The 20,015-nt window shown below is 47.6% G+C and overlaps 1 protein-coding gene across 1 annotated transcript in view; it reads left to right on the top strand.

The window, feature by feature from the left end:
* The window catches only part of LOC138516892 (uncharacterized), a 145,828-nt gene that overhangs the window by 104,362 nt on the left and 21,451 nt on the right, over positions 1-20,015 (top strand). The gene's annotated exons all lie outside the window — the stretch shown is intronic.

The following is a 20,015-nucleotide window of genomic DNA, read 5'->3' as shown; positions in this document are numbered from 1 at the left end:
CCTAACAAAAGCCTTTAGAAGTTCTTGGAACTGTTATTTCTTTAGCAATGGTCTGGAATTATTTGGTGCCTGGGGTTTTCAAGAGATTACGTCAACACCCCTTTATGTTGGTTGCTCAGTCCACTTCATTTTGTGTAGGTGGCTTCGTTTTGGGCCTCTTTCTGAAGTGAATGTGGCTTGCTTCATTAGGTCTAGCTGGTCTTTGGGTGTGTCACAGAGTGGTTTTGTCACTTGTCAGGGCCATCATCTTCTCTTAATATGGGTTCTCTATTCACATCACCCGGTATAGCTGGCACTGGTCCATGCATTTTTCGACCCACCCATAATTGTGTTTATATTATTTTATTGCTTAAAGCCCGACCTAACTCAAGACCAGCAGAGCACGCAAGTGAAGAGAAGACCCCAGAGGAGAAAGGAGAGTACACATATAAACGTCTAGATTCTGGAACATCGAGTCCAAGCCTCCAGTCGGGAAACAAGAAAGACGGGTGTATTGTGTTAGATCAGGGAGAGGAAAAGATTTGTAAGGACAAGACCAAGAGATTTTATTCCCAATGATATATATACAGCCATCAGCTGATTTGCATTAAATAAAACCCAAATCCAAAGACAAAATACAAATAAGCATCACAAAGCAAACAGGCCAGACTTTTAAGGGACAGTGGGGATAATTCTCAAAGCATTATTTGGTACAAGTGATGAGACGCGCTCTAACGTCAGCCCAATCCAAAATGGGGCAAATGAATGTGGGTATCTTAGAACTGCACATTCAGATGCCATTTTTCACCACATTGGAGCATTTGGGCAAATTACCGGGCATGACTCCACATTGTGATGCAACCCCCTAATCCAAAAATGATATGTGCTTTACAACGTGCAGTAAACAATCACTTTCGCCTGCACCTGCTTGTTACATGCACAATACATGACAGTTTCATTCCTTACCCTGTCATACATTTTGTTTGTAGTGTCACAACAGTCGTATAAAATGCTATGTCACTCTTATATTTCTATCACCTAGACAGTGATAGAAATTTTCGTTTTTCTTTCAAGATCACTAGCAGGTTAATGGCCGGTCACTGTGAAATGAGCTATCAACCTCCACGTGGGTGCAAGGAGTCAGGAATACATCAGTGTCTGGAACGTACCGCAGACACTAATGTGTGCAAAAGGGCGGGCTACTGCATCAGTTGCACTGCAGCCCTGCACCCTCGTAATGCACCGGTCACCTTTGTGGATAAGTTGGTTTCCTAATTTTTCATTTGTGGTCAATTTTGAGGGTTGTCCCCTATATGCTGATCACAAGACTAACCTAGAGCAAGAGAGAGCAACAAACAAAGAGAAACAGGTAGGTGCCCAGAGTGGACTGACCAAATCCTGGCACACCCTCATACATCTTATTTCTTTATTGAGAATGCAAAGTTTATTTCTATATTTGAGGGTGTTTTTTGAGTCATCACAAATAACCGGTCACATATTGTGGCAGAAGTCAAATACAAAGAGCCTGACATAACATCTAAACAAGAAATAAGAGTAGTAAACAATGCACACTTAAATATAAACATTATAAAAAAGTTTCCAAATATAATATAACACAGTTTGGGTGCAGGGGAGGAATCACAACCCTGACACAAAACTGATAATTAATACATCACAATGGTGCCCAGTCTATGGACAGACCCGTTCCTTGCACACCACAGGGCTGAATAAACAGCTCTCAAATTTTCAATTGAATTAAAATACCCTTTAACAAAATAATAAACTATTAAAGCAGGTGATACATTGCAATAAAGATTTTCTTTATTTCTGTGAGGTCAATCAGTTACTCTATGTGTTTCGGGGGCCTTTTACACTTCTTCAGGAGATGAACTCTGGATATAGACATAAAAAGACCAAAAATGTCTTTCATCCTGATATACGCGTTGCCAATATTAGAAATCATATTATGACCCTAGTGATCACTTTGCCACAAGATTACAGACTCGTTTTTCACCACCTAGTGATCCAAGTTCCAAATTCCGAGAGCACCCCCCCAAGGTGTACATGAATCACTGACACCACCTCTCCATTGTGCGCCCCAATTTCCTTAGGGACTGCCAACAATTCCCAATGGCGTCAGATCTACTGACATTATATAGAGCCAATGAAGGTCTGTGCTGTTAATAATGAAACATACATTAAAAGCTGCCATAGAATGAGGCTGTCATAACAACCTCATTTAATAATCAATAGCAAGGGAGGTGTGGCATTGCCACATACCTTCAACAAAACCCCAGAAAATTAGGGATAATTCTTCTTTTTCTTCGAAGCAGACACCTTGCTGCCTCAATCACCACGCGTTACTAAAAACCACAACACAAAATCTGCAATGAGCCAGAGACGCCCTCATTATACAGGGAACTTTTGTTATGTGGCAATAGAACTATTACGTATATTAACGTAGGGGGGCGGAGCTCCGTCTCAACTGTCAACTAGAGTGACAACTTCAATCCCCGTGTGTCACTGAAAAACAAAACGATAAATCTGCAGGAAGCCAAGGTCACTCTCATTACATTAGGAACTATTCTATAGTGGTTATCTAACTATTAAATATATATGTCCAAGGGAGCTGAGCTCCGCCTCACTTGAGAGTTTGTGTGCCGTACCCTTCGTGTCCTTCCTTCGTCTCCGGCCTATCCATTAGACCGACAGAGTCCCTGATAATGTTACTTCCATCTAAACATACAGAGGAAAGGAAAAGGAATGGATGAAGGAATAATCAAGAAAAACCCACTGAGGGACACACAACTGACACCTCATGTGTGCAGGACCAGCAAAGACTATGGAGTTGATGTAAACAGCACCTATGATGACCACATCCCCAAATGAAGGTGCATCTAGCGATATCCATAGCAAGGGGTTACTGTGGCTGAACAGAACCGAGAACTGGTCTAGCCCTGAAGAATTTTATTGATGCTGGAGCCATTATAATGATGAAGATTAGGGGTGGTAGTTGAAACCATCCTCTTCAATTTTGTGAGATAATATAGTCCAATTGATGTAGGAACAGAATTATTATTTGAGGTTTGAAGAGGTTGATGCTTGAGAGTCGACACAACACAAAAAATTGGTTTGGATCTATCCAATACAGAAATCTATACATCTGTGCTGTCCTTCCGACAGAAGACCCTGATGTGCTCAGATCAAATGTCCTCCATCACCATGTGGTATGCTTCCATAATTGGGAAGGTGTATAGGGGCGTGGGGAGGAGTGTGCAATATCAATGCACTACTAAAAGGAGGCAGAGCAATGTCCTGCCGTGTTGCCAAGAGGATCTGATACTCCGCTGATGAAAATGGGAAGGGTGTAATAATTGTATGGGGCCTTTCAAAATTTGAGAGGGCATGAGCCCCTTGATCGACCAGGGATTCTACATATTTCCACTGAGTTGGCCTCCCCTAGCTAAAGGCCACAGCCAAATTGGGATGGCCAAGCTGCCTGCAGTTCTTGTTCCGATGTCCATGAACGTCTGCAATGGTACCACGGTATTAGCACCTTGTTAATGTGTCTTTCCCCAGCACAATGTTTGCTTCAGTGATACTGAGTTGCCTTAGGCAACATTAGGGCAAACAAAATGCATTGTAATAATACTTTTTACACTACAGCAATGTTTGCCTTACTGCTTATTAAGCTGTGGCTATTCTTCCAAAACCCATCTGAAAACGCCTGCAGTCTCAAGAGCTGAATAGGAGTGCACCCCCAGCTGAGATCGAGCTTCCAAAAGGACTTGGATGAGTTCACCGGGGTCACATGCAGTTAGGGTACTTGCGTGAGGATTCAGGGTTGTTCTTAGGTAGGAAATGATGTTGACAGCGTCTGCTTCCTGTTTTCTTTGCCCACTGAGTTTGGATGAAGAAATGTGAGTCATCGCTGATCCAAACCACATAGTCAGAGGAGCTGGAGAGTTTTTGGAGGATATATCTGCAGCAAATGGTTCTTGCACTGCAGGAGATTGTGAGTTGCGTGTGTGTTTGTGTTATGTGTTGTCTATGTTATGTGAAACCTTTGCTATTTGTATAGGAACTCCTTATTTTCTTTCTTCATTTGGGAATCTACTTTGTTTAGTAAGGATAGTTTAGCTTTGAATGGCAGTTTGTTTTGAGAATGAGATGCAGTGGTGTTCATGAGTGAGTACAGTACGCTTGAAGGGATGGCACGGGTGCCCCTACTTCAAATCGGCACGGTTATCAATCAACATTTGAATGATGCAGCACACAATAAATGTGTCTCCTTCTTCAACAGATCCTACTGCTGCTGGGCTTGATTATAGCAATGGTGGAGTCACTGGTCTTGGTGATAGCAATGGTGGAGTCGTTGGTCTTGATGGCAATGGTGGAGTCACTGGTCTTGCTGATAGCAATGGTGGAGTCACTGGTCTTGGTGATAGCAATGGTGGAGTCGCTGGGCTTGCTGATGACAATGGTGGAGTCACTGGGCTAGCTGATGACAATGGTGGAGTCACTGGTCTTGCTGATGGCAATGGTGGAGTCACTGGCCTTGAGGATGGCAATGGTGGAGTCACTGGTCTTGATTATAGCAATGGTGGAGTCACTGGTCTTGATGATGGCAATGGTGGAGTCACTGGTCCTGATGATGGCAATGGTGGAGTCGCTGGGCTTGATGATGGCAATGGTGGAGTCACTGGTCTTGGCGATAGCAATGGTGGAGTCACTGGTCTTGGTGATAGCAATGGTGGAGTCGCTGGTCTTGATGATGGCAATGGTGGAGTCACTGGTCTTGATGATGGCAATGGTGGAGTCACTGGTCTTGATGATGGCAATGGTGGAGTCACTGGTCTTGATGATGGCAGTAGGAGTGATTCTGGGAAAGATGATGCTGATACTGATGATGTGGGGGCAATATGAAAAGGGATGGCAAGGAGTGGAACACGCAGGTGTTAGTGTTACGATAGGCCCAGATAAGCCAATAAAGAGACAAACTCAATAATCGAGTAACTCCAAGTGCATTAGAAAATCCAGCTTCATACCGATACAAACTGCCACTGGGAGAGCGTACAAAAGACAATATCAAAATGGAGTTAGGAACAACATGCTTTCAAGCAAAGAAAACATCAGCTGATATCATAGTTAGTAACCATCATAAAAACGTATGCTCTCTCACTCAATTGGTTAGTGGAATATAGAACATTTAGTTAACAATAGGTACATCTTTTACTATTGGTTCTTTTCACAACTAATAACTCCTCCCAGATATATCCGTCTAAAAATAATACATTTCAATCGAATACGGCATAGGTTGGCACTCTTCTACACCAGTCGATACAAATAACAGGATTTAATTTGTCAGCTAAATCCAGTTGCTCATCCGGCCTCAGGCACTTTTATGCAGTGCCAAAGTAGGTAGTAGGGAAGGAGAGATGGGCGAACCGCTTTGATCGCGTGTTAAGAAGTTACTCCCTTCTGATTCCCAGGCCTGAGGTCTTATCTGCCAGTCTGTTTGTTTGTTTTGTTTGTTTATTTATTTGTATAGCGCTCTTGACCCAGGGGTATATGTGTGCTTTGAGCATCAGGTTACAGGCAACAATAGGGATCAATAGTACAACAATAGTGTGGCATAAAAGGTTGACAAGAAGGCAGTTAGTGCATAGATAGTGATAGGCAAACACAATAAGAAGCATTTGAACATTGGGTGTGCATACATACATGGTTAGTTATTTGTTGAGTAACCAGGTGATGACCTTAGTTCTGAAGGGTTTGAAGGTAGGTGTGGATTTGATATCCAGTGGAATGGTGTTCCAGAGTTGTGAGGACAGAACTGGGAAGCTGGATCCGCCAGCTCTTTTGAGGGAGTATTTGGGCACCGTCAGTTGTAGTGTGTTAGATGATCTAGTGGTTCTAGTGTTCTGTCTTAATGTGAATTTGTTAGTGAGATATGGCGGGCCTAAGTGGTTAAGAGCTTTGTATGTAAGGCATATGGTTTTTAAGTCTATTTTTTGTTGGATGGAGAGCCATTTACAAGCAATTCTTGTGGTGGAGATATGTTCTCTTCTGGGAAGATTTAGGGCTGCATGGAGTGCATTATTTTGTAAGACTTGCAATTTATTGATTACTGTTTTATTGGCACCTACATAGAGGCTATTACAGTAGTCCAGTTTGGATTGAATGAGTGCTCTGGCTAAAGTAAGGCAGTTGTTGGGGGAGATCAATGGTCTGCAGGCCCTAATTAATTTACGGATTTTGTTTACGGATGGTGTTAGGTGAGCCGACCAGAAGCAGTTCAGTCTTATCATCATTCAGGCAGAGCCCATGTGTGGCCATCCATGCCTGAATGATGGAGAAGACTTCATTGATCCATTTGGCGTCCGCGTTGTTGTTCCCGGATAGAGTGAGGAGTATCTGGGTGTCATCTGCGTAGTTCGTGTAGGTGACACCCAGATTGTCCAGCTTGTCGAATAGGGGCTTTGTAAATATATTATACAAAGTAGGTGAGACACAAGATCCTTGTGGGACACCGCAGGTAATAGGGATAGGGTCAGCCGCTGCTACGGGTGAGAAGACCCGCATAGTCCTATTTTCCAGGAAGGATTGGATCCATGTGACCGCAGCGTGGGAGAAGTGTGCTGCCGATGACAGATGGTTGCACAGGATTTTGTGGTCGACCAGGTCAAAGGCAGCGGAAAGGTCGAGGAGAAGAAGGATGGCAGCCTTACCTTTATCTTTGAGTTCGTCTATCTGGCATTTGAGGTCAACAAGGGCTGTTTCTGTCCCGTGTTGAGGTCGAAAGCCAGATTGGCGAGTTCCTAGTAAATGATTTGTCTCGAGGTAATCCTGGATTTGTAAATATGCCACTCTATCAAGAATTTTTAGTAAGAATGGGACGGTGGTGATGGGTCTGTAGTTCGTGGGTATGTCAGGGTCGAGAGTGTTTTTTTTAGTAGTGGTAGGACCCAGGATTGTTTCAGATTACTAGGGACCAAGTTATTGGAGAAAGACAGGTTTATTAGTTTAGTGATGAAGGGGGAGAGATCCCTAGCTGCATCTTTTATGATCTGAGCGGGGCAGCTATCCCCATTGCAGTTCAAGGGTTTCAGGGATGCTATAATTTTCTGTACCTCCGGTATGGATACCTTTTTGAAGGTAAAGCCCAAGCTAGTGGTGGTAGACGGAGGGGGGGTGTGACTGGTGGTAGGAGCGGGAGTAAGTTGTCGTCGTTTGTTGTCGATTTTAGTTTGGAGCCCTGAGATTTTATTGGCGAGGGCATTCTGGATCCCTGTGCACCAGGGTTTATCCTTAGTGCAAGTGTCCGTGGGAGGAGTGGGGTTTTCTAGTTCCTTTAGTATGTTAAAGAGCTCCTTAGTGCTGGAGCTTGCCTGGGAGATCCTGGAGTTGAGAGATTCTCTTTTAGCACGTGTGATCTCATTTTTGTAGAGAGTGGTGATGTTTGTAAGATTAGTTCTGTTATTTTCTGACGGCACTGATTTCCATAGTGCTTCGAGTTTACTTTTTTGTTGACGGAGAGTTTTAAGCTCCGGGGTGTACCATGTATTCAGGTGCGCTTTAGGTTTCCCTTTACGCAATTTCAGTGGGGCAATGATGTCGATGGCTTTGGCCATGGAATCGTTGTAGACGTTGACCAATTGGTTCAAGTCAGTTGTGGCTGGTAATGCGTTCAGAGTAGGGATCACCAAGGGTATTAAGGCTTCCGCTGTGATGTTGCTCTTTTTCCTAGTTGCGCAGGCAGGTGCAATAATAGGTCTTTTATGCGCTAAGTTACTGGTATTAATGTCAAATGGGAGGAGGTAGTGGTCGGTCCAGATGAGCTGTGTGGGATCTTTCAAGGTAATGTTGCAGTTAAGGGCGGTGATCCAGTCAAGGATTCTGCCTTTCGAGTGGGTCAGTTTGGAGCAGAGTTGTTGGAGGCCATACTCCTCTAATGCCATGGCCAGGGCAGTAGCTGGGGTGTCGAGAGGGTCATTAAACCCAAGGTTTGTGGTCTTGGCATGTCATCTATGTACCTCAATGTGTTAAGGAAGTGACATGTGCACTGTCTATTTGAGTCTGGAATAAATGACCATTGTTCGATCACGTGGTAAAGAACCAATGTTCAGAACTAATTTTCGTCTATTTATTGAATTTTCTGCTCTCTTATGGTGTGTGTGCTTACTTGAGGTGGCCATTTGGGGCGCAGTGTATTCATTTGTTTTGGGATTAATAGGCACGGTAGCTACTTGCACCTGGCATTAAAGGATATATGTATTTCTAACTGCTACCAACTGAAACTATTTAACTTTAATAACTGCAATGCTGTGTGCTCTGGGAAATGTTATCTAGTGCGGTTTCAGCATCTAAGCAGAACTCCCCTCAGCGCACTGACCGTCCGTGACACTTGGGCTACTGTCTGAGCCTATGTGAAGCCTGACACTTTGTGTTAAGCAATTGTTTGTCAGGATGCAGTATTTGGGAATTGAGGCCTTGCAGGATTTGGTATGAATAATGGCGTTACTTGTCCTCATTCTCTGCTGTGTTGGTGTTCTTCGTGTCTTTTGCATGCGCCTTTTAATTATTCCCTGCCCGTGTATGCTACAACCTCTCTCTACCTGCCCATCTCTATGCTAAGTGTGCACCCCTATCTGGGTATTCTGCAACCTCTCTCTGCCTGCCCATCTCTATGCTACATGTGCACCCCTATCTGGGTATTCTGAAACCTCTCTCTACCTGCCCATCTCTATGCTACGTGTGCATCCCTATCTGGGTATTCTGCAACCTCTCTCTGCCCGCCCATCTCTATGCTACGTGTGCACCCCTATCTGGGTATTCTGCAACCTCCTTTAAATGTGAACTACTTTTTGCCCGACTTGTGTCACACAACCTATTCTATCCTTAATGGCGACTGCGTGATCATTGGTGGTTTACTGAATGTTTCTCAGCTTGAACTTTCGTTCATTATCACATTAGCGTGGTGGAGGTGGAAAGGGACTCATAGCAGGAAAGCACTATGTAATGATGAGTCCAGAGCCGGGCTTTAATGGCGGGCCCACCCGGAGCATAGCAAAACACCGCCGCTCGGCTCACACCCCAGCAACCGCCGCCGCTGTCTCACGAGCCAGCATGGAACACAATGAAGAGAGACTCGTGAGACAGCAGCTCATTATGACCAAAGCAACACATTGAAATCATTACATATCTCCCCGCCTTAAAACTCTCAGCCACCACACACTCCTCATTTTCTTCCACACTTGCCTCTTGCCCTCTCTCCACTCGCATCCTATAGAGCCAATCTGCCACAACATTTCTCTTCCCCGGCAGACAACTCACATTGAAATCATAGGCCCAAAGACCCAAACCCCAATCTTCTTATCCTGGGAGAGCCTAAAGCCCATCTACCACTGTCAAACAGCTGTACTAAAGGTTTATGATCCGACCTTACAGCAAACCTCCAGCCCCATAGAAAATACTTGAAATGGTTAATAGCCCAGAACATTGCTAAAGCTTCCAGTTCTATGACAGAGTAATTCTCCTCAGCCCCTTTCAATGTCCTGGAAGCAAAAGCTATGACTCTCTCAGTATTATTCCCATCATATTGCCTCAGTGTTGCACCTAGACCCAGTATACTGGCTTCCACCACCAGAACACTCCAATCACCCGGGTCAAATTTCCCAATTGAGGGTGCATCAGCTATATCCTCCTTAATCTTGCTGAACGCCTCCTCACACCCCACAGTCCACTTGAACTTTACACCCTTCCTCAATAACACCCTCAGGGGTGTGGATATCACTGCAAAATCGTTTACAAAATTGTGATAATACGCTGCCAGACCAAAAAACGACCTCATTTGATCCTTATCCAAAGGCTGTGCTGCCTCCTTGACAGCATCCACTAAACTTGACTTTGGTCTAACCCCTCTACTCGAAACCACATGACCCAGTTATTCCAGACTTTCTACTGTTAACCTACATTTGCTTCTCGGTACCGTCAACCCTGCCTCCCCCAATCTACTCAGTACTTTCAAGACATCATCATGCCTTTTGCTCGAATCAGCAAATGCCAAGATGTGACAATATTAGGCACCCCCTCCATTACTGTCTACCACCACCAGTCCAAATGGCATTCTGCAATATCTAAAGGTACCTTCAGTTAAGTGTTGGCAGTTTTCTGATAGTGGCACCTGATGATAGGCCTGTGATAAATCGATCACAGAGAACACATTTGCATTGTTCACAGTTGCCAATTGTTCATCAATAATGGGAAGGGGATGTCGATCAACCAAAATGTTTCTGTTCAGGTCTCTCAAATCTACACAGAGTCTTATTTCTCCACTCGCCTTGGTTGCAATCATCACAGGAGACGGCCACTCCGAACCTTCGACTCTTTAAATAATCCCCTTCTGAAGTAAGGCCTTAATCTCTTCCTTCACTTTATCTCTATGATGCTGAGGGACTGGTCTCACTCTATGTAACATTCCCAGGTCCTCTAAAAACAAATTAGAAAATTATTTTTCCCACCTGTCTCCTACTTCAGCAATGGTGATAGGGAACTCAGCACCGGCTTCAATCCGTATTCCTAACTTCTGCTGCTCACCACATCCTAGGAGTGACGATCCTTCCCTGGTCACAAAAACGTCTGCTTCACAGCTCCTCCCTGTATACTTAATAGTTCCAACACATCAATCTTTACATTACCATACGCATATGGTTCAATCCTATGCTCCTTCAGGTGCTCTATCTTTCCCTGCATGCAGCTTTCAATGGTTTGTTTTGACATAATCGGCCACGGAGAGCAGCTATCACAATCTTGCGATCATTTCTGAACCTTCCATTAAAAACTACCTGGTATGGGCTAATGCTCCCAATAAGAGGAATATTATCTCTAGAGTGAGATTTAATTGTCTCTCGTTCAGGGCTATCTCTTCTTTATGTCTAGGTAATGGCAATGGGAAACATTGCTTGCTCTGCAAGCACTGTTAGAAGACATCTTGCACTGTATTCTTCTCTGCTCAGCCTATACCACGATCAGAGCTATCTCTTCTTTATGTCTAGGTGATGACAATGGGAAACAACGCTTGCTCTGCCAAGCACCATGTAGAGGGCATCTTGCACTTTATTCTTCTCTGCTCAGCCTATACCACGATCAGAGCTATCTCTTCTTTATGTCTAGGTGATGACAATGGGAAACAACGCTTGCTCTTCCAAGCACTGGTAGAAGACATCTTGCACTTTATTCTTCTCTGCTCAGCCTATACCACGATCAGAGCTATCTCTTCTTTATGTCTAGGGGATGACAATGGGAAACAACGCTTGCTCTGCAAGCCCCGGTACAAGACATCTTGCACCTTATTCTTCTCTGCTCAGCCCATTCCACAATCAGAGCTAACTTTTCCTTATGTCTCGATGATGGCAATGGGAAATAATGCTTGCTCTGCCAAGCATCGGTAGAAGACATCTTGCACTTTATTCTTCTCTGCTCAGCCTATACCACGATCAGAGCTAGAACAATAAGTACAATATTACGTGAACTGAGCTTGATTCAGTGTCACCCGGCCCTGACATGCCTGGTATGGCCCAATTCACCCAGGTCTACTTGGGTGCTATTATAGTCTTTAAAGCAGGCCGTAAACAGAAGGATTTAACAAAAAAATGTATTTAATGAGGTTTGCATCTCACACATGTACATTAATTACAATATATTTCAACTGTACATCACAATGAGTTATAGCATGCTTACCTACATCTTGAGTGGCATATTCATGATGCATTCACCATTGCCCACCAGACTCAGGATAGAAAGTTCAACCATGTATTGCCCCACTCCCTGACCCAATCCACTTTGTGAGATGACTAAGCCCCGACTAGGCATCAGCCTGCTCCATCCGTCTCTGTAGGGTTAGGGGAGCCTGCCACCCTGCCATGAGCTGCAGGCTGTTGAACATGAAGATAAACCACCAAGGAGACCCAGATATTCTTAGGTCTATTCTACACCACCCAAAGTGTACCATAGTCCCCATTCTTGTTGAACATCCTAGATAGAGCTGCTTACGCCCAAATACAGCAACATCTTGATCAATACCAAATTCTGAGCCCCCGCCAGTCTGGTTTCTGCCCTAGCCGTGACACTGAAACAGCCGTACTTGACCTCAAGAATCAGCTTGTTGACTCCAGAGAGTCCGGCAATTTGTCCTTCCTCATGCTCCTTGACCATTCGGCTGCATTTGACCTTGTCGACTACTCCATCCTATGTAACCGCCTCACGACCTCTGCCGCCTTCTCATCAGACGCCGCCAAATGGATTGCATCCTTTCTGACAGACCACACTTCCCTAGTCTTCGCTGACAACCATTTGTCCAGACCCACAGCCAGCAACCTCCTGGACCCACTCAACATCAAGTACACTAACTATGCCAATGACACCCAGACTCTCATCCCTCTCACTGGCAATCACCACACTGATTCCTTGAAAGTCAAAGCGATCTAATCTACAAAACCTTCCAAACTTGGATGGTTACCCATCTGCTTTGTCTCAATTACGAGAAAACTGAACTTCTTCTTCTCAACGGAAACCCATCACACCTCCCCAAACTGAGCCATGACTTCCAGCCAGTCACGATTGACAACCATACTATCCCCGTCTCTTCAGCTGTCAAAACTCTTGGCGTCCATCTAGACTCAAACCTCAACATGAAACTCAACATGACATGTCAGGTCAATGCCAGCTTCTCTTTGGCAGTATATACAACAAAGCACATAAATGCCAGAAGACCCTTCTTAACCTCCAACAACTGCGTTAACATTGCTCGTGCCTTAGTTGGGTCCAAGTTTGATTATTGTAATGCCCTCCTGCTAGGCATTTAGGAAATAACTCCAAACTATACAGCGCAATGCCATCAGAGCCTCCCCCAGCCTAAACAAACATGACCAGATCACTGACGCAAGAAGAGATGATCAAGGCTCCTTGTAAGGGAAAAGGATAAAATTCAAAATCATATCCATCACCCATATATGCCTCACTTGCACTGCCCCGAGTTAATTGGCTTATAGACTGTCTAAATCCTCTTCCAACCAACCAACTCGCTGTACTTACTGCAACAGACTATTCACTCCAAGATACAAAAGAGCCAAAGCCAGGATGTCAGCTTCCCCATTGCCGCCCCTATGCTCTGGAACTCCCTCCCTCCGGAAAGGAGAAGTGAACCTTCCTTCCCCCGGTTCTGGAAACAGCTAAAGACACATCTGTTTTTTTAGCTCCCTTTGGACAATCCTCATGTTCTTCTACCTGTCTTTCCCCTTTGCCCTTTGTACCTGTCTGCCTGTAACTAGCACCCTGGGTTGAGTGCAATCCTATAAAAGTCAAATAAAAATAAAAAATAAAAATATTGCTAATCCAAATCATATCTTCCAGCCACGACTTAGGGGCAGGGGTAGTGGAGCTAGTCCACTGCATTAAAATACACCTTTGTTCTATTATCATGCCAGTAGCCAGCAGTTTCCGGTAGCCCTTTGGTAAACCCAGAAGCCACCCAAACATACAACAGAGTAATTCATAAAGGTTTCCGTGACCCAACATCTTGGTAAAAATTACCATCACCTCCACCCAAAATTCCTGCCCACAGGGACAAGACCACAACATGTGAGTAAAGCTTGCTGCCTCCTCCCGGCATATTGGGCACCTATCATCCCTAGCAGGATCAAATAACCGGAGATGTGAAGGGGGAAAATATACCCTATGAAGGGTCTTTAATTGAATTAGCTTAAACCTGGTGTTTACTGCACCACTAGGCGTGTGATCCCACAGAATACCCCACTGCTTATCGGAAAATGTAGAACTCGCATCCTCCTCCCATTTCACCTAAAATTTCAATACCTCCGTCGCACAGGATCCTTCTAGACACAGAAGAGACAACATGCTTTGCAGAGGCCGAGTTCAGGTGATATTGCAACAAAGGCAGATGAACCAGCACTGCCGGGAAGGAAGAGGACCAAGCTTTAAAGGCAGCCCAGATCCAGTAATACTGAAACCGACGACACAAATCACTACCCACCTTATCCTTAAATAGACTCTGAGAAACAAAAACACAGTCAGAATATAAGTCGAACATATGCCCAATGCCCAGTTCACTCCACTCTGAGGCTAGTGCGTCATCGCAAGGGGGCTTTAAACATTCTATATTCCAGAGACTGCATGCCGGAGCATAGGGGGCATGATCCACCCACAGTCCCATCAGGACCCTACTCCAAGAATGTATAGTACAGGCCACTGGGTCAAATTTGCATGTATTCCAGACCTTTCTAGATATCAGGGTGCCCTGCAGAGAAAAATGTAGGTCACAACGTATACCTGCGCTGCCAAAAATATAGCTCCATATCCGGAGCCCTAATTCCACTGCCATCCCATGGTAGGATCAACTTATCCCAGCAGATCCAAGTGGACTTGGCATCACATGCCAGCTTGAGCAGTAGGGAATTTAGTTCTGAAACAATGCCACTCTCAGCCAGATAGGCACATTCTGAAAAAAGTACATTTTGCATAACAACACCATTTTGGCCAGGGAAGCAGGGAGAGGGGAAGCGTACACCACTTAACTATCTTAGCACAAAGATTTTGCAGCTAGGAGAGATGGTTGTCACGGAGGAGAGTATCGAAACACTGGCTAACCTTCACTGCTCCCACCTATACGCACTGTGGTGTTGCCCCTTTAAGGGACGCACATGCGGCGGCGTGACGTTGCACGCCGCTGCGTGCATTATAAATAAAGGGGGCGTTCATGGCTGCGGTAGTGCGACCGGGAAGCCCGAGGCGAACAGACGTGTCTGTGTGAGTCTGTTCGTGCTTGGGGGCTTACGGGCACCGCGGGTGGGGGCTGATACACTCCCAACAGTGGCGACGAGATTGGTGTTATGCTTGGGCCCGGCGGTGAAAGTCGCTTCAATTTTTCTTCCTGAAACAGAGATTTTGGAAGATTTTCGTTTCACGCTGTAGGCCGTGCAGTTACCACGCGGCAGGCGGCCATCATGGATTTCGGGCCTTGGACACTCACTGAGCTCCGGTTCGGCCGGTGAGAGGCATCCAGGCCCAATTTTTGGAAAAATTGATTGAAGGCAGTAGTACCTGCATACCCATGCCCGGATTTTGGATTTTTGTTTATTTCTGGGCCTCCTACGTCGAGTGAAGGCGAGGTGAAGGGCTGAATGGGCTAGGCCTGCTTAGCCAAATACCTCCCTGGCTTAATTTTTGGGACCTCTGTGCCAGACCACTGCACTACTGCAGCTGTGGACTTCCATATACATCGTCTTCATCATCATCACCACCACCAGGTTTGGACGTGTGTTGCCTGGGTGTGTCTGGACTGGTGGCAAATGGTTCCCAGGAGGGGGCTGAACTGTGGTGGTGGGAGTGAGTTACGGCCCCCAAAAGCCATGCTGGGGGTGCCTGTGCGCTCTAACCCATGAATGTGCCTGGTGACCAGGGCGGTTGGCAGCCTGCAGACCTGCAGCAACCTCAAGTGCAGCCACAACCTCAAGTGCAGCCTCAACCTCAAGTGCAGCCTCAGCAGCTACAACCTCAAGGGCAGCCACAACCTCAAGCGCAGCCTCAAGCCCAGCAGTTGCCTCAAGCTCCACCAGGGCGCAGCCAGTTGTACAACAGCCCCCTCCAGCCATGGCTCAGATGCGGGCCCCGGCAGCCCTGCAGCCCATCCCGGAGTTTGATGTCTCAGGCCCACCATCCAGTCTGGGGCCCAAATGGAAAAGGTGAGTGGATCGTCCAGATATGTACTACAGGGCAACTTTGAAAACAGACAATGACAGCAAACTTGCCACCATTATGTACGTGGCTGGACCTGCAGTGCAGGACATTTTTGAATCACTCCACACAGCTGACGGCACCTATGCGGCTGCAAAGGCTGCTCTTAAGGCTCATTTCCTGCACCTCGCCAATGCTGACTATGAGAGGTTTGTGATGTTGTCGGCTTGGAAGAAGGAGGAGGAAACGTTAGACACTTTTTATGGCCGACTCAAACGCCTATCCATCGCATGTGCATGGGGTAATGCGGAAGACATGATCTGGACTATGCTCATTCAGGCATGCTCATCTGGTAAACTGAGAAGGCAGGTGTTGAGGGAGCCAGGCATCACGCTCGCTCGCATCCTCGGGCTAGGACGCTGCCATGAGGTGTCTGAGACCCGGGCGGCCAGGATCAGGTTGGTTCACACCCGGTGAAGACTGAGGAGGTGTGTGTCATGTGGCGGGGTGGCAGAGGTGTCAGAAGACCTGGATCTGGCCTCCGTGACAGGGGCGGAAGGGCTGGTGAGTCGTGCCAGAAAGGTGGATATAACTTACCCCACCCCGCTGAATGTCCGGTGGCTGGAAGAACCTGCGGAAGGTGTGGTCTCGCGGATCACTATTCCCAGGTGTGTAAGGCAGCCCTGCCTGTGATGGTGCCCAGAGGCCCGGTTCGGTCCGGGTTCTTTCGCCAAAATCACCCCTCGAATGTGGCCCAGGTCGACCAGGGGGAGGAAGGTGCCCCAGCGGATGAAGAGGAAGAGGAGGAGGAAGAGAACATCTTCTTTGTGTCAAGTGTGGGGGTCCTTAAGTCAAAGAACAGATGCCAGCCGAGGTGTGTAGTGGAGGTTAACAAGTCACCGGTCCCAGTACTTGTAGACACGGGGGCCTCAGTCAATGTGATGCCCCGTGGACACTATGACGCTATGGACATGCCTTCCAGGTTGGTCAGCCCGATGGCTTGTATCTTTGCTTTTGGGGGCTTGGAACCCATACCACTGGACGGCGCTTTTGTAGCAAAAGTAGAACACGATGGCTCGCAAATCACCGCCCGTTTCTACGTCACCCCAGTGAGCACGAACACTCTCCTGAGTTGCGCTGCAGCAGAGGCCCTCAGCATTGTCAGCTTTGCCTACTCTGTGTATCTCGAAGACATCAATGAACTCCTGGACAAATATTCCGCTCTGTTTCACGGAATTGGACAAATGACTGGTGACCCGGTGAGGCTGCACATCGACAAATCGGTGCAGCCCATAGCCCTGAAACATCGGAGGGTGCCTTTTCATCTTCGGGAGCAGGTGGACAAAGAGTTGGACAATCTCGTGAATTTAGACATCATCAAGAAGGTGGAGGGCCCGACTCCGTGGGTGTCCCCAATTGTGGTGGCAAGAAAACCTAAGCAACCTGACTCTGTCCGCATTTGTGTCGACATGAGGCTACCCAAAAAGGCCATCAAGCGGGAGAGACATGTGACCCCAACTATTGACGACATTATTGCAAAGGTGCAGGGTGCTCTGTTCTTCTCCAAACTGGACCTCCGGGCTGGCTACCATCAGGTCGTTCTACACCCGGAGTCGAGATATATAACCACTTTCTCCACCCGCCGCGGACTCTACCGCTATAAGAGACTCAGTTTTGGTGTGTCATCGGCAGCTGAGATGTTTCAGAACATCATCCGAGGAGCCCTCGCTGACCTGGAGGGTGTCTTAAACATCAGTGACGATATCCTGGTGTTTGAGGTGGATCATCTGCGCACGCTGGCAAGTACTTTTGAGAGGCTACAATCTCTCGGCCTCACGCTCCATAGGGAAAAATGTGAATTCCTGCGCCCTTCCATTGAATTCTTTGGGTTCGTCTTCAAGGAGGGAGGGGTGTCACCAGATCCAAGATCCAAGAAAGGTTCAGGACATTAAGAAGGCCCAACCGCCTGAATCGGTGTCTGATGTGAGGAGTTTTCTTGGCATGGTAACCTACTGTGGACGCTTCATTCAGAACCTGGCCTCAAGATCTGAGCCCCTGTGGGCCCTCACAAAGAAGGAAACCACCTGGCAGTGGGTCCCCCTTGAACAGGCGGCCTTTGACAATATCAAGAGCGCACTCACAGCAGAGGACACTATGACGTTCTTCAACCCCACCCTGCCTAGAAATCATCGTGGATGCCAGCCCGTTTGGCCTGGGGGCCGTGCTAACGCGGGTCGATCGGGATGGCGGTGTCTGGCAAGTGGCTTATGCCAATAAAGCGCTGTCCGACACCGAACAGCGGTACTCACAAATTGAACGTGAGGCTCTGGCAGTGCTATGGGACTGCAGGCATTTCAGGCTCTATTTCCTGGGGCGCCCAGTGACTGTCGTAACTGACCACAAGCCCCTGCTTCCCATTCTGGCGGGGTCCTCATCCAAGCCACCGGCGAGGATAGAGCGATGGATGCTTGCCCTCCTGGAATACGGGGTTACTCTCATATATCGGCCAGGAGCGAACAATATAGCAGACTATCTGTCCAGGCATCCAGGCGTCACCGGGGGGGGGGACAGGACACATGTGCCGAGGAGGTGGACGATCACGTTCGCATGGTGGTGGAGGCGGCTACTCCCAATGCCATGCCACTCGAAGATCTGGACGCAGCGGCAGCGGGTGATGAGTGCTTGCAGATCTTGAAACACGCCATGCAACAGGGTTCCTGGAAGACGGTGCTGGAGTCCCTGGCCAGGCGCACACAAGATGCCAAGATATGGCTAGAGCAACTGTGGAAGGTGCGGGAGGAGTTGACATTCTTGGCTTCTGGTCTTCTGCTGAGAGGCGACCGAATAGTCGTGCCCCAGTCAAAGATCAAGGAAGTTATCACTCTGGCCCACCAGGGACACCAAATCACCGCGAAGACCAAGGGCCTGTTGCGCCTCAAGGTGTGGTTCTCGGAGTTGGAGCGGAAGGTTGACGATTTCGTGGCTGCCTGTGTCTAGTGTCAGGCGGCTTCCCCTCTGCAGAGAGAGCCGGCGATCGAGGCCATGCCCCGAGGCACGAGGCCCTGGAAGTGGTACATGCAGACTTTGGATCCACCACGCTGGGCACACACTTCTTGGTCATCGTGGATGAGTACTCCCGATATCCAGAGGTGGAGTTTGTGGACTCGGTGGCCTTTGAGCATGTGGTTGTGGCCATTGAGAAAGTGTTCGCTGCCCACGGATTCCCCCACACCCTGTGCTCCCACAACGGGGCGCCATTCCAAAGCGAGAGGTTCTCGGAGCTGATGGAGGGGTATGGGGTACAGCAGAGGAAGATCACCCCACTCTGGCCGCGGGTGAATGGCGAGGCAGAGAGACTAATGAGGACACTAAACAAGACATTCAGGATAGCCCATGGCCAGGGACAGTGCTTGCAGCGGGCCCTTTACCAATTCTTGCGGGTGTATCGCACTACCCCCCATGCCTCCACAGGAGTCGTGCCGGCTGAAGCCCTGTTCAAACAGTGCCCCCGAGGGCTGCTGCTGGAGGTGGGGGAAAAGGAGCCCGGGGTCATTGATGATCAGCAGGTGGAGATGGATCGCTGGCTGCGGATCGAACAGGAGAACGCCAGGAGAGGACTTCGCCCGCAGAGACTGGAGCCGGTAGATGAGGTGCTTATCAGGAACAGACACCACCATGGAAAGCTCTCTCTCCCCTACGAACCTGAGCCGCTTGATGTGGTGGCCGTTAAGGGGTCCATGGTGACGGCCTCGGACGGGGGGTCAGCCGTCACCCGGAATATGAGCTTCTTCAAGAAGCTAGGAGACTCTAGAACTGAACCTCCCCTTGAACCGGACCGGATAGAAGTGCCTGAAGATGTGGGAGGCCAACCCTCCATGCCTGCGTCCCCTGCCCAGGGAGGGCCAATGGATGGACTACCCATGCCGGAGGTAAGCGGGAGGTACCCCCAGAGTTCTGGGTGAGGTAAACCCGCTTACCTCAGCGATTACGTGTTGGGACATATTTCATGAGAGGCCCTTGGGCCCATGATGTTATTTTAGGGGATCCAGGCTGGTTGTGAATAAAGGGGCGTGTGGGGGTTTGACGTGCATGTTGAAAAGTTCTGTTGAAATGTTCTTTGGTAATTGTGTAGGCTAGAAAAGTATTGTTGTTTGTCCTCATGGAAAAGGAGGAGTGTGGCGTTCATTATAAATAAAGGGGGCGTTCCTGGCCGCGGTAGTGCGACCGGGAAGCCCGAGGCGAACAGACGTGTCTGTGTGAGTCTGTTCATGCTTGGGGGCTTC

This window comes from Ambystoma mexicanum, chromosome 6q (assembly GCF_040938575.1).
Source record: "Ambystoma mexicanum isolate Mex_15411 chromosome 6q, UKY_AmexF1_1, whole genome shotgun sequence".
In the NCBI taxonomy this organism is placed as follows: domain Eukaryota; kingdom Metazoa; phylum Chordata; class Amphibia; order Caudata; family Ambystomatidae; genus Ambystoma; species Ambystoma mexicanum.
This window is presented reverse-complemented; position numbering and strand designations above follow the sequence as displayed.